This window comes from Rutilus rutilus (genome assembly GCF_951802725.1).
Source record: "Rutilus rutilus genome assembly, chromosome: 1".
NCBI classification, from domain to species: Eukaryota; Metazoa; Chordata; class Actinopteri; order Cypriniformes; family Leuciscidae; genus Rutilus; species Rutilus rutilus.
This window is the reverse complement of record NC_140209.1, coordinates 12,133,314-12,147,693: the sequence shown is the minus strand read 5'-3', so window position 1 is coordinate 12,147,693 and position 14,380 is coordinate 12,133,314. Positions and strand designations below refer to the sequence as shown.

The 14,380-nt window shown below is 38.3% G+C and overlaps 1 protein-coding gene across 1 annotated transcript in view; it reads left to right on the top strand.

Annotated features, from left to right (window-relative positions):
* Window positions 1-14,380, top strand: part of LOC311287692 (uncharacterized protein) — a 412,610-nt gene that overhangs the window by 306,935 nt on the left and 91,295 nt on the right. The window lies entirely within an intron of this gene.

The following is a 14,380-nucleotide window of genomic DNA, read 5'->3' as shown; positions in this document are numbered from 1 at the left end:
ACAATATAGTTAGGAATACGACTGTAAAGTTTGGTGTATGTAGGTGCTACAGAAGTGGAAAATCGTCACTAGGAGTGTGAGAAAAAACTCATTTTGAGAAAACGGCCTTTAAAGATTTTTATGGCAAAATTCCACTAATTCCTATTGAAAGCCATGAATTACAGACAAAATATGCGTTAGGTCCAAGTAAAATCCATGTATCACACTGTTTAACATCCAAAACTTTGGGAAGTTTTATTCTTTTGGCTATTTGTCCAAGGTGTAAATCACTTAGTGAAGATGTTTTTTTCCCAGTGGAGGAGGAAGTGCATCTCTGTCTGACCCAGTTGGTGGTCACTGAGCCTTTATATTTAGTGAGGATCCGTCTCTTCTTCTCTGACAGTGTGCAGATATTCTGTCAAATAACAATTTAGTCTACTTTGTTTGCTTTCTCCAATGTTCTAAATATTGATATTTTGAATGATTCATAATTAGTTTTGTTCTGTTGAGTTGTTTTGAACCAGTGCTGAAGGGAGCCTGGTTGGTTAGCGTCACCATCAGCTGACTGAGGGGACTGTTTTCAGGATTTGGCTCGTGGGTTTTAAGTGCTTTGAAATGTGATGTGTCTTTTTGACTTACATTTAGATGTGTTCAAAATGTTACAGCTTGTTTGTAACGCATCGACACACTATGACTCGGGGTTACTCATTGCGCGGCTCGCGAGCCTCATGCGGCCCGCCAAGCTTTAATTTGTGCCTCGCATGGCTGTAAAAATACGCCGATATCATGCAGCCAGTCACTACAGATATTTCATAACATAACCCATTACAAACTCAAAGTGTCAGCTCTATTACAAATAATTTCGATCGGATTGAAAGAGGTGGTTTATCGAGAGAACATGTAAACACTTTTGGTCGATTGAGAACCGAAACTGAAAGGACGACGTATGGCTCTCCTACTGACTTTGTCCTATCAGTGCGGCTCTCATGAAAAAAATTGTTAAGACCCATTTCATCATCTTTTGTCTTCGTTGGTAATCCCTTGTGTCTTCTAGCTAATGACAACTGTTTTCGGCTTCTCTGAGATAATTTTACACGCATATCTTTCGACATTTTGAACTACCGCAGAAATGTCAGAGCGCGTCACGTGACGATTCTGAACGAATCACGTTGTCAGAAATTGGCATCAGCCAATGAGATTGCGCATTTCGAGTTAAATCACCTGTTTTACTTTCATGATTTGTTGCTGATAGACAGGAAATTACCATATTTGGATCCGACAGCATTGAAAAGAAGAGAGAGAGCTTTCTAACGGTGTGTGATGACGGTGCACCAGACACAGCGATCGCGGAGCAGCGGGATGATTTAGAACGCCAACTTTTGATAACTTTTCGCCAACTTTTGGCGAAATCTGCACACTCAAACAGACAAAGTGTAGTAAAATAAAGACCTAAATGTGTATTTTGGACTTTTTTTCAGCACAAGTCTGAAAGAATACATGTTATTGAAGACAAATAACCCAAAATCTCAAAATTGACCAGTGAAAAAAAAACAATGTTTTTGCCTGCCGTGTCTCGCCTTAAAGTCCGCGTGAACCGGAAGTTGCAAACGACTTTTCTCCAGTGTTGTGACGTATTTCCCAGTGAAAAGGAATATTGAACAGAGGGCAGGGTTTTACTCTAGTGCTCCTCCTCTCCATCTCTCGCTCATTACAGACTAACGATTTGAGGGGAGTGGTTAAGCGTTTCTCAACCCAAGCCGTCAAGCATACGTCATCAGGGAAGGTCCTCCAATGCAGAGAGGAGGTGCATTTTCAGATTTTGATTAAAGATTACGAAGCCAAAACATTTTTTTCCGTGTTTTAACTTGCACGGATTAATTGTTCACCACAAGACTAGTAATATGCGCTAACAAAGTAAATAGGGTCCATTTTGATTTCAGTTGGACTTTAACATTTATGGATAAACCAAATCAAATGCCTCTTTAAGAAGGAATAAGAAATACCATGACTTTGAAACAAATGTAAATAATGTAATATCATCATATCTTGAACTCTTGATTTCAGCTTTGTCATAAACATTACTGGACGGCACAGGATTAGTTGATTCTCCTCTTCAACCGTAGAAAATACACTAATAACTGACCTTAAAAGCTCTTTATCTGTTCTGTGTTTCTCTCTTTCCTTCAAACTCACCCTACTGTGACTTATGCACAGCTAAATACAAAATAACAATTCAAAACCCACAAAGAATATGTGTGGAACAGTTCCCAAAGGAAGGAGCAAAACTCAGGGAAGGTTTGCTGGGATCAGTAGTTCACTCTCCATCCAGACACAGTCGTGATGATACTGTACTTCTGTTCTCTGACCACACAACATCACTTCACTGAGCTGAACACTCGTTGTGTGTTTGATAGTAAGTTTATGATCAATCATGAGCTGAGTTTGGGAAGTAGTTAACAGTGAATTTGATCATGATTAGGGCCCTCTCAAGTAAAAGTCATGACAAAATAATGCATTAACAAATAATATAATACAATATGATTAAACATGCACTAGGAGAATATTTGTATTCCTTTACACCACCAGTACAACAAAACAAAAGATAAAGGTTATTTGTAGTTCTTTTACTCACAGCGCATTCACTGTGTGCTCATACTATGATCTCGATATCAATATTGTTAAAAGCGCTATATAAATGAAGGTGACTTGACTTGACAATATGAGCTCATCCCAGATAGAAATGTTGTTGTTCTATGAATGTTTTGAGAGCATTATGTTCTTGTAATGTTTTCTGTAGATTATTTTATTTTTGTTACCAGAATGTTCTCCTAAAAGGAAGGATAACACTCTCTAAACATTCTTATACAGTTTTAGCGGGAAGTTTCCCAGCAGACACAGGACTGAACCCTCTTTTCCTCATATGTCTCTGGTTTCCTGTTTACACTCACAGAGTGATTGTATTTTTTTTTTTTTACTTTTTTTTTATAATACACATATTATATAATTGTTTATGATATGACCCCCAAAATATTTTTTAAAAACATTTTTAATAACATTAATGCTATGTTTTGGGAGATTTGAAGTACTTTTGTACCTATTTACTGAAAAATTCCTCAGCTACACCATTAGCATGCAAATGAAATGTTAAAAAACATTAATGATGATCAATATGAAATCTGAGTTGTTTCTGGATATTGTTCTAGGTGTGAGATGATAATTCTTCATCTGCTGGTTAGAATTTTTTTTTTTGCAGATAATATAATTAATTTTGCCTAAAAGTGTAATTACCATACACATCCAGCAGAGGCTCCATAGAGATCCATTCATTTTTTTTTTGGATGTGACTGACTGCTCTTATAACAGCTTTTGTTATGAATATATATATTTAAACATTTTAAAATACATTAAATCAGTATTTTTTGTTGTTAATTTGAGGTCTTTTGAAGTGTCTAATTTTTGCAATAATGCCACATACATTTGCAGTTATGACACTAAAAGAAAAGACTTGAATGCAGTTACATATTATTTATTTCAATAATCCAATAATCCAACTAGTCCGACACAGGATCATTAATACTAATGTGGCGGAGGGAAATATTTGCCACCGCCTTGTGGGGGAAATATTCAGCACAATACTAAGGAAGACTGAGTGAGCAACAAGATCCTAATCCCCCCACCCAATGCTTTTAGTCTTTGTACAACTGCTAGCTTTGTTGTGTGTGGTGTCTATCGTGTTGCAATGTGTAATGCTCAAGAGGCGGCGAGGTCGGCTTCAGGATTTACTCAATACACGGCAGCCACCTGAAGTGTGTGTGTGTGTGTGTGTAGAAAACTGTGTGTGTGGAGTTAAACCTAGTTGACTGCAAAACCCGCCCTCCCCGGATCTAACAGGATAGTAAGACGCTCCTTAGTATAAAGCCCCTTTCACACAGCGCATTGAACCCGGGAAATTGCCGGCAAATTGCCGGAACGCCTTCTGTGTGAACGCAAACACGACCCGGGTTTAATGCCGGGATCGATGCCGGGTTGGGGACCTAGTAACATTGCCGTGTTCAGTCCCGGGACGCGCGCTGTGTGAACAAAAGCCGTAATAATGCCGTGTCGTAGTGATGACGCTGAAGCACGGGATCGTTCGCCAGCTGTGAAACGGTACGAAATGCGTAATTTTATGATCGAATCAGAGAAATAAATGCACAAGCGTGGTTTCTCGAGAGAGAAATCGCAGCTCATAAGCAAACTGAAGACGCTGCTGAGACATTACATGTCACATCGATGTCACGTGTCTTTCCGGGACATACACGGGTTGTGTGTGAACGCGCTCTCTGATTCCGGAAAATCACTAGCAGTGTGAATGAACCAAAATCAAATGAACCCGGGTCAAATCCCGGGTCACTTTATCCGTGTATTTTCCGGAATCTCTGTGTGAAAGGGGCTTAAGTGACTCAAAATTAGCATAAACAGTTTTATCTTGACAAACAAAAATAATATTTATTCTTGTTGCATGAATTGAAATGATTCTGTTTTCTTTGGTTTCACAGGAAGTGTGTCATGATTCTGCCTTCATGTCCTAGATCTTTCTTGTTTTGAGGCAGGATCATGACAGAACCATGTTTTGTGTGTAAGCACATGGCCATTTGTTTGGCTGTGTGCTTGCGTTGTCTCGTCATGTAACCCCGCCCCCTTGTTATCTCATCTCGTCATCATTAGATTATTGCTTTACCTGTGTCACCTGTTCCTGATTAGTTTGCTCCCTATTTAATCCCCTTGTGTTTGCTGTCCTGTGTCGGTACATTGTCTATCCTTGTCTGATACCCTCCGTGAGTTACCTGAAGAAAGCCTTGTCTTGTTAGAAGTATTTGATCCTGTCTTTATTGTCTAAGTTTATCGTCTGAGTGTTAGTCTAGTGTTTTCTGTCTTAATAGTTCATCCTGTCTTGTTTTACCCCCTCGTGGGTTTTGTTTTCTGTTTTTGTGTAGTAATAAACCCTTGTAATGTCTGCCAATGGTCTGCGATTGGGTTCTCTCCTTCTAAACCATGACAAAGTGTAAAACAATTTCAAATGCAGACCAATTAAAGTGAAATAAAAATGTGGAAAATAATAAAGAGAGAAAAATCAACAAATGTTTCAGTTTCACTTATTGTAAGACTGAAACGTTTCACAGTTCACTTCAGTTAACTCAACCTGTCAAATAAAGTTCACTTGATTCACTTAAAGTTCACTTCAATTCGGCTCAAAAATCCAAGATCCGATTCAAAAATCCAGGAAAAGAAAGGAAAAAGTGCACAAAAGAAAGTCTATGAATCCCTTTGCAGGAAAATTCACTGATCACTATCCGACGACTCAGCGATCGTTTTTCTTCACACGATCAGCAGCATTCACTGTTTCAAGTTCGTTTGAACAAATGAAACAAAAACTGGTTTTAAATAAAGAAAACACGAAAGTATTTAACTCATACACGACTGAAACTTACTGAAACTAACAGGTCTTTTGCCCAGCTTCACGCACGAAAACAGCAGAAAACTTGTTTTAACACTCACTTCAACAACCTTGTTCACATAAACAAACACTCAGAGGCAACGTCATGCAGCTCTTATGCATGTCGCGGGTCTAAACCATAGACTGTAAAAAAATATGGACGTAGTGTCCGTGACGTCACCCGTAGGTTTCTGAAGAGCATTTTTGAAGCCTAAAGTGGGCGGAGTCGGCCGTCGCCATCTTGGCCTCGCGTCACCTTGCGTCACTCCCGGATAACAGAAAATGGGCAAAGAGGCGGGGCGTGGGTGAAGCTGGAGGAGCCTGGCTATCTGAAACCACGCTTACCGCTCGACGTGATCGAGTTAGGCTTGGGAGGTAATGCTATATGCTACTGAAAGTACCTTATGGAAAGTACCAAGTCTGCGACTGCACAGGGTCTCGCGCTCAAGTGACAGTTGATGATTAAAAGCCAATTAAAAGTTCCTGTTTTTGCCCTTTGAAATATTATAATAGTTAAAAGACATGGCTACAAGTGAGACTGTGTATCGTGATTCTGTACTATTCTGCTAGTTGAAAATGTATTATGCAGTAACTATTCTGAGAGAGTGTGTGTGACAGTGATTTATGTGCATAACAGTTACATGTCAGTCACTCTTTTTTATAGTCTATGGTCCGTCAGCTCGGCATAGCTCGTCAAGTTCGTAGAGAGCTTATTATTCAGTCCATTTTAAATTCTGATTTTGTCCGCCTCTCAAATGGGTTAAACCATAGATATATTACCTATGAAGTTCAAGTAAATGCGATAGAAATCCGCGCTCATTCAAGGATTTATTGCATGGATGGAGAAAGCGCCGACACCTGCAGGATTTCATCTGACGGTACATAAGCATATTATAATCAATCTGTTCCGTGAGAGCAGAACGAACGAGCCTTTATATCTATAGACCTTTTTTAAATCTGAAAACTCCAAAAAGCAACGAAATTGTCAGACATCCATTAGTGCATGTTCACAGAGGAAAACAACTGAAATACAGCGCTGGTTGTTCTCTCGAACGATACTCGACGACAACGGCGGAATCCAAAGCCGTGGGCTAAGTAATGGGTGTATTAAATTGTATGAAATAATCCCGAAAAAAGCACAAACACTGCAGAGATGGCAAGTTCAGCAGCTAAAATTTGCTGAGGTGAAGTGACGCGGCTAACAGCAGACAAACGGCTAGCATTGACATCAGCGGGAATCCACCTGTCACTCAAAAGTGGACACATATGGAGCGAATTATGTGCCATAATTTAACAAACAAATCCAGCATTTTGCTAACAAACTCAATCTACTTCGCAAAGGAAAACTCGACTCGCAAACAAACTCAATCTACTTCGCAAAGGAAAACTCGACTCGCAAACAAAAAGAAACCAATGTGCAAGCACAAAGGTCACAAATGCGTCCAGGCAGATTTTCTCACAAATGCGTGCAGGCAGATTTTCTCACAAATGCGTGCAGGCAGATTTTCTCACAAATGCGTGCAGGCAGATTTTCTCACAAATGTGTCCTGGCAGATTTTCTCACAAATGCGTCCAGGCAGATTTTCTCACAAATGCAGTTGAGCAACTTCCTCTTCTAAAACAGTAGATGGCGCTAAACTATAGGCTAATTTAGTGCTAGTCTCCCAGGAGAAGCACTGATTTGAAACTTGCCTTTGCCTACAGCTGAGGAAAATGACCGGTGAACGGGTGTGTTTCTGTCTTATTTGATCTATAATTAACCTTTTTGAGGTTTTCTCTTGCCAAACGTTTATTGCATATCTAGACAGAAATCCACATTAGCACTTAGTAGCACTTCACTCTAGGATCGGGGAATCTATAAGCTGAAAGCTCTGCCATCTTGTTGCTTTTTGTCATTTTTTTCTGCATCGGACTCATGCGAAATTACTAAATTAGTGATTATGTCTACACTTGAATGAATCTATTTCTTTCGTTCTCCATAAATTAATGAGAACATTTAATTTAATTGAAAGGAGGCTCCCACTTATTTATTTATTTAGCCTAGTTGGAATTCAGTCAGCTTAACAATTAATGTAATAAAATAATTAATGCAAAAAAAAAAATAAAAAAAAAAAAAAAATATATACAATTGTTTCTTATCTTGCCTGTGACGTAGCCTATGCAGTGCCCAAATTATTATTTTGGACACACAAATGAAACCCGCCGCTCAATTAAATGAAATGTTCTCATTCATTTATGGAGAACGAAAGAAATAGATTCGTTCAAGTGTAGACATAATCACAAATTTATGGTGCTAATGTGGATTTCTGTCTAGATATGCAATAAACGTTTGGCAATAGAAAACCTCAAAAAGGTTAATTATAGATCAAATAAGACAGAAACACACCCGTTCACCGGTCATTTTCCTCAGCTGTAGGCAAAGGCAAGTTTCAAATCAGTGCTTCTCCTGGGAGACTAGCGCTAAATTAGCCTATAGTTTAGCGCCATCTACTGTTTTAGAGGAGGAAGTTGCTCAACTGCATTTGTGAGAAAATCTGCCTGCACGCATTTGTGAGAAAATCTGCCTGCACGCATTTGTGACCTTTGTGCTTGCACATTGCTTTCTGTTTGTTTGCGATGATTTCCTTTGCAAAGCGGATCGAGTTTGTTTGCGAGTCGAGTTTTCCTTTGCGAAGTAGATTGAGTTTGTTTGCAAAATGCTGGATTTGTTTGTTAAATTATGGCACATATTTCGCTCCATAGACACACCCTTAATTATGCAGAACTTTATATATTAATCAACTAAACGGATGAGTTATAAAAAAAAAAAAATCACCGCCCTCACAGTTGTCATGAAGGGCAAAATTAACTGTATAGACCAAAAAAAACATACAGACACCAGGCTGTAAACACGTTTTTTTCTGCTGTAAAATTTGGCATTTTAACATGGGGGAGATACAGATTTGACTCACTTTTGACACCAGCCTCAAGCGGTCAGTCAACGAATTGCAGTTTAACTCACGTCCGTGTTGGTTTCAAGAGAGAGACGGGGAGGTTACCGCTTGGTCTAAACTCGACTTTTTATCGTGACTGACTACCCGAGATCGACATTCATTTTTCAGCTTGCCGCTGCTCTTCTCCACTCTCTCCTCGTGCGACTCGTCATAACCCAAAATGGCGGCGCCCGTGTCAAACGTCAAAATAAAAGTCTTCACAATTTAAACACAAATTTATAGATCCCCTACACTAACTCAGAGTATTACAGCCTCACCCCGAGGGCGGCTCTATAGTCTTCAACACTATCACTGTCTCTACGGTGGTCTTTGAGCATAGAATCTTTAGTACTTCTATTACTACTTCAATCACATATAGATGTTCTTTTGTTTTCTTTTGAGCGTAGAATCTGTTTCTCAGCTGCACAGCAAATACCTGACACGACTCCCAAGCTGCTCTTTGTAGAAATGAAGTTTTATTCACGGCCGGGAGATCACTGGCCACAACAACCAAGTGAGTCTCCTGAATAGAAAGATACATGTACATTTATATCATACAGTCGAGTAAAAATCAATGTCACTCAAGTCTTCACTGTGATTTGTTCTGGTGATTGGTTTATAATGATCTGAGCCAGTCATATGACTGTTAGTTCTACTGTGTTAAGCACTTTTTGGTTAAGCATGGCCTTTGACCTGAGCATCCTAAAGGCCATTGCACACTGAGTCCGAAATTTTCGTATGCGTTTTTTCGTGTTCGTCAGCAGTAAAATTCGTCACGCACAGAAACCTTGCACACTGAGTCCGATGCGTATTTATTAAACCTTTGCGGAAAAAAAAACGCAAAAAATACTAAATGGATTCGTCAAGCAGTGAGGATGAATTTGTTGCCCTCTTTCTTCTTAAAAAGAGAAAAAGAAAGAGGAAATATTGGGTCCATCCAATCCTGAGATAGCGCCGAGAGGAAGGAGAGTTTCACCTCCTTATCAAGGAGTTGCGAAATTATCCCAAACGATTCAAAATTTACCTCAGAATGTCAGTGGAACAGTTTGATGCTTTGCTAGCGATACTGGAGCCACATATTAAAAAGAAGACCACCAATTTCCGTGAACCAATCGATCCTGAACAGAAACTGGCAGTATGTCTATGAACGGACACACACACACACACACGCGCGCGCGGCCGGCAGAAGCGCTGGGCAGACAGAACAGTTGTATACAGGTTATATTTTATTCAGTGTCTTTGTAATCCGCATTTTGTTTTTCATACAGTACTTGTGCTGCGAGACGAAGTGTATCAACTTGTCAGACGTCATTCTGGATTTTGTCGTTCGCTTGTATGGTGGCTCTGAATTTTCAAAAAACCTCACAAAACACTGGCTGTGGATGCGAAAAACGCAGAAAATCGAACCCAATCCGAATTTTTTTTTTACGGACGAAAGTTTCGTAGACAGTGTGCAAGCATGATTGACATAACGTGAGGGCGAATTTTTTTTTTTACGTGCGAAAATTTCGGATGCGAATTTCGGACTCGGTGTGCAATGGCCTTTAGTCTGCGTTTCTTTGTACATTTAATGTTGAAAATACCCATTACATAAAATATTTCTATCACAGCGCGCACGTGTGTGTGTAAGTGATCACGTTCGCTCCACATTGCATTTGTGCTCTAGGACATTGAGGTATTGAAATTCAGAGGTGGAAAGTAACGAATTACATTTACTCACATTACTGTAATTGAGTAGTTTTTTTGTGTATTTCTACTTTTTTAAGTAGTTTTTAAAATCTGTAATTTTACTTTTACTTAAGTATGTTTTGTTATTGTAATTCGCTACATTTTAAATCATATCCGTTACTGAGTAAAACAAAAAAAAAAACATTATTAAAAAAATGAAATAGCCTACTATAGGTAAAACATCGTGCTCCGGAAACTGCAGCATTGATTGATTGAAGGCCGGGAGAACAGACACGCGAAAAACACAAAAAATATGGAGACGGACAACACAGATTGTAGCTGAGGGGCTAAGGACTGTAAGGTGCTAGCTGTTGCTAATGAGGTGAAGCTGGTCCGGGTGTGCCGGTGTGGTGAATAATACGGTTACTCGGTGTATTGGGTCCGGGCGTAGGACCCCATTAGTATGCCAGTAGTATGCCTGATCTAAATCTGTTCTCGCGATAACTTGTAGCTAACGTGAGCTGTTTTAGTGTTATTATGTGGTAGCTTTATGTAGAATGCTAAATCCCGCTGCTATATGCAAGGTAAGATTAAACTAAATGTTATATTGTATATGTAAATTGTGTATATTCTATAGCTAATATTTAAAACCTCAAGTTGCGTCAATAGCAGGAGAAAGACCGCGAAATTTAAAAATACTACTGTTAATGTGTCACGAAATGTAGTTTTAAGAGTTTTTCAATCGATAATGTAGTTGTTTCAATCTCAAATATGTTGTTTGTTTATACATATAGCGCCTATTTAAAAATTTGATCTGACGTTTTCGGAGATGTGAGATCCAAAGGAATCAACGGGCGCTCAAAGCTCATGTATCCCGCCTGGCAGAGCCTTACCACGGCCAGAGCTGCTGAAGTTTGCCACTTAGTCTAGTGGAGTGGTTAAACATGAGATATAATTCGTCTTGTGTAGGCTATGTCTAACGGACGATCTGTGATATCATTAATCTATAATTTGTTCCCTGGCAAATCGTTTTGGCTGCGGGCAAAGTTTATTTTTATAACTTTATATAACGTTAAAGTATTTAGGCTATTTATCTTTAACGTTGTAGCCTGGTGACTTATGTTTGACTGAGTAAAACAGGAAAAAAAAATATTTTGTGAGTGTGTTTTCTGTGTATGAATAAAAATGTGCCAATGTATCCACTGGTTGTGTCTTTTGTGTTCATCATATGGAAAGGTTTGTGATGGGGGAACCACAAGCAACATAACTTACCAGTTTTGGAAATGTTGTTTTGAATTTATTGGACCAGTGTGTTAGACTATGTTGTAGTGTGTGTGATTTTGAGGGCTTGTGTGTCCTGTCAGAGGGCAAAGTTTTGTTTTTCAGCAAGAGTGAATGGTTTTGAGTGTAGAGCTTCATTTTGACCTGAAAATAGGATGTTTGGGGAATTGGGTGAGACGTTATGGATTTGTGTTTACAGTTTTGAGAATACGAGGCATAGTTTCAAGAAATGTATTTAAACAATCGAGAAAAACTGTAATACTTTGATTATAATTTTTCTTGTTGTATTTGTATTTCTTTTATGCACCTGTTCTATATATTCTAATGCAAAGATGTGTACATTACAAAAAAAAAACTATAAGAGATAACGTTTCTTTACCATCTACAATATTTTTGCACACATCGAAAGGGCACTATATATATATATGTTACACAGGTTTTTAAAAACAATTTAACGCGACTCATCAATAAAATATTGTCATTTTTAAAGACACTTGAAACTGACCAATGAGAATGCCTTATCACTTTTTTTTTTTAAATGCGGGACTATATATACGATTTTCATGTTTCACAGGTCCCTTTCGTCAGAAATTCTACCAAGTATCTCTGCGAAAATTTCATCTTTGTACATCTGAGCATTTCTCTGGACAGTTTCATCTCTGTGACCAAACATTTCTGGACAATTTCATCTCTGCGACCAATACACTTACCTTACTTATTTCAAAAATACAATTTAATTATCAATTTAACTTCATATTAATTATTGTTTCCCCCCCCCCCCCTCATCATCCAACATCTCAGTAAGTATATCCATCACCCTGTGTATTTTAATAATGTTTAATTGTAGTTATATTTTAATATTAGCACAATTATCGGCCTGTAATATTTGTTTTACCGTTATAGATATTTAAAACTAAGTTCATAATTCATGCATGAGCATGCTTTTCTTTCGGAAAAACTATTTGCAATGTTATAGGCCTCATACAATTTGGACGAAAGTCTTTGTTTCCGAATGAAGAATTAAAAATTAAAGGCCTCAGCTCGTGTAACGTTAACGTTATAGCACTTGCATAAATACATCAAAACGAGTTTGAGCACTTGCGCACAGTTGCATTGAATATATTAATATATTTATACATTAATAACTCGTGCTATCCAAGTTATTATTTTTTTTTTCTGTCATCCTTTAACTAGCGTTACATTGATCATGCTATTAAAGCAAATGATTTTAAAACATTCGAGCGCGAAAAGACACACGTGTCCTGACAGACGCGCACCTTTGGTGCGCACTGCGCAGCAGTTGGCACTTGGCAGTCGGCAACGCAGGTCTTAAAGGGACAGCACCCAATATATCTGTCTCACTCGAGGTCAATCAAATAACAATGGGAACAGAAAATTACTCACTGCTCCTAACTAAAGAACCTTTGTAGCTTTAAAAAGGATTCATTTATATATAATTTATAAATTATGCAATGCAGCGTGTTTGATCGCTTTATTCAATTTCTTTGTATTTCCCATATTTATCAAGACATCAGTAGCTGTATTAGTACCAGTGATACTGGCCTTCATTTATATGAAGTATTTATATTATAACAAGTATTTAACTTGTTAAATATAACAAGTATTTAACGTATAATGTCTTTATTTAGTTATTTTATGTTCTTTCTACATTAATCTGGAGATTAAATGTGAAGTTATTAAATGATAAAATATAGTAAAAAACGAATAGAAACTTGGGCAACACTGTATAATAACGTTCAGTTGTAAGTCATTAATAAGTGGTTAGTTAATGATGAACTAATAATTTACAAAACATTCATAAATTATTAGCAAGTGATATACTAACATTTTATGTATGTTTTGTAAATTTCGTTACAAGCCATTTACAAGTGATTAGTAAATGGTTAACAAATTATTTATGAAACATTCATAAATGATTAATAAGTGATATGTTCATTATTTATGTATGTTGTGTAGATTCAGTTATAAGTCATTTACAATTGATTAGTTAATGATTAACTAATCATTTACAAAACATGAATATGCGTTTCATAAATGTTCATTGTTACATTTTTTTGTATTTTGCTCACATCAGGTGAACAGTGGTTAAAGACTCCATATGTTTCAGAGAAGACAGCTGTCTATACCCTCACCAGTCAGCACTTACACTGCAGTACACACTACACTACACACTACAGAAGATAACTGTCTATACCCTCACCAGTCAGCACTTACACTGCAGTACACACTACACTACACACTACAAAAGACAGCTGTCTATACCCTCACCAGTCAGCACTTACACTGCAGTACACACTACACTACACTACACTACACTACACACTACAAAAGACAGCTGTCTATACCCTCACCAGTTAGCACTTACACAGCAGTACACACTACACTACACTACACACTACAAAAGACAGCTGTCTATACCCTCACCAGTCAGCACTTACACTGCAGTACACACTACACTACACACTACAAAAGACAGCTGTCTATACCCTCACCAGTCAGCACTTACACTGCAGTACACACTACACTACACTACACACTACAAAAGACAGCTGTCTATACCCTCACCAGTCAGCACTTACACTGCAGTACACACTACACTACACTACACACTACAGAAGACAGCTGTCTATACCCTCACCAGTCAGCACTTACACTGCAGTACACACTACACTACACACTACAAAAGACAGCTGTCTATACCCTCACCAGTTAGCACTTACACAGCAGTACACACTAGACTACACTACACACTACAAAAGATAGCTGTCTATACCCTCACCAGTCAGCACTTACACTGCAGTACACACTACACTATACACTATACACTACAAAAGACAGCTGTCTATACCCTCACCAGTCAGCACTTACACTGCAGTACACACTACACTATACACTATACACTACAAAAGACAGCTGTGTTACACTTACCTGTTACCAGGGGCGGCACCAGCCGATTTTGCCGGGGCTTCAGCCCCGAATGTTT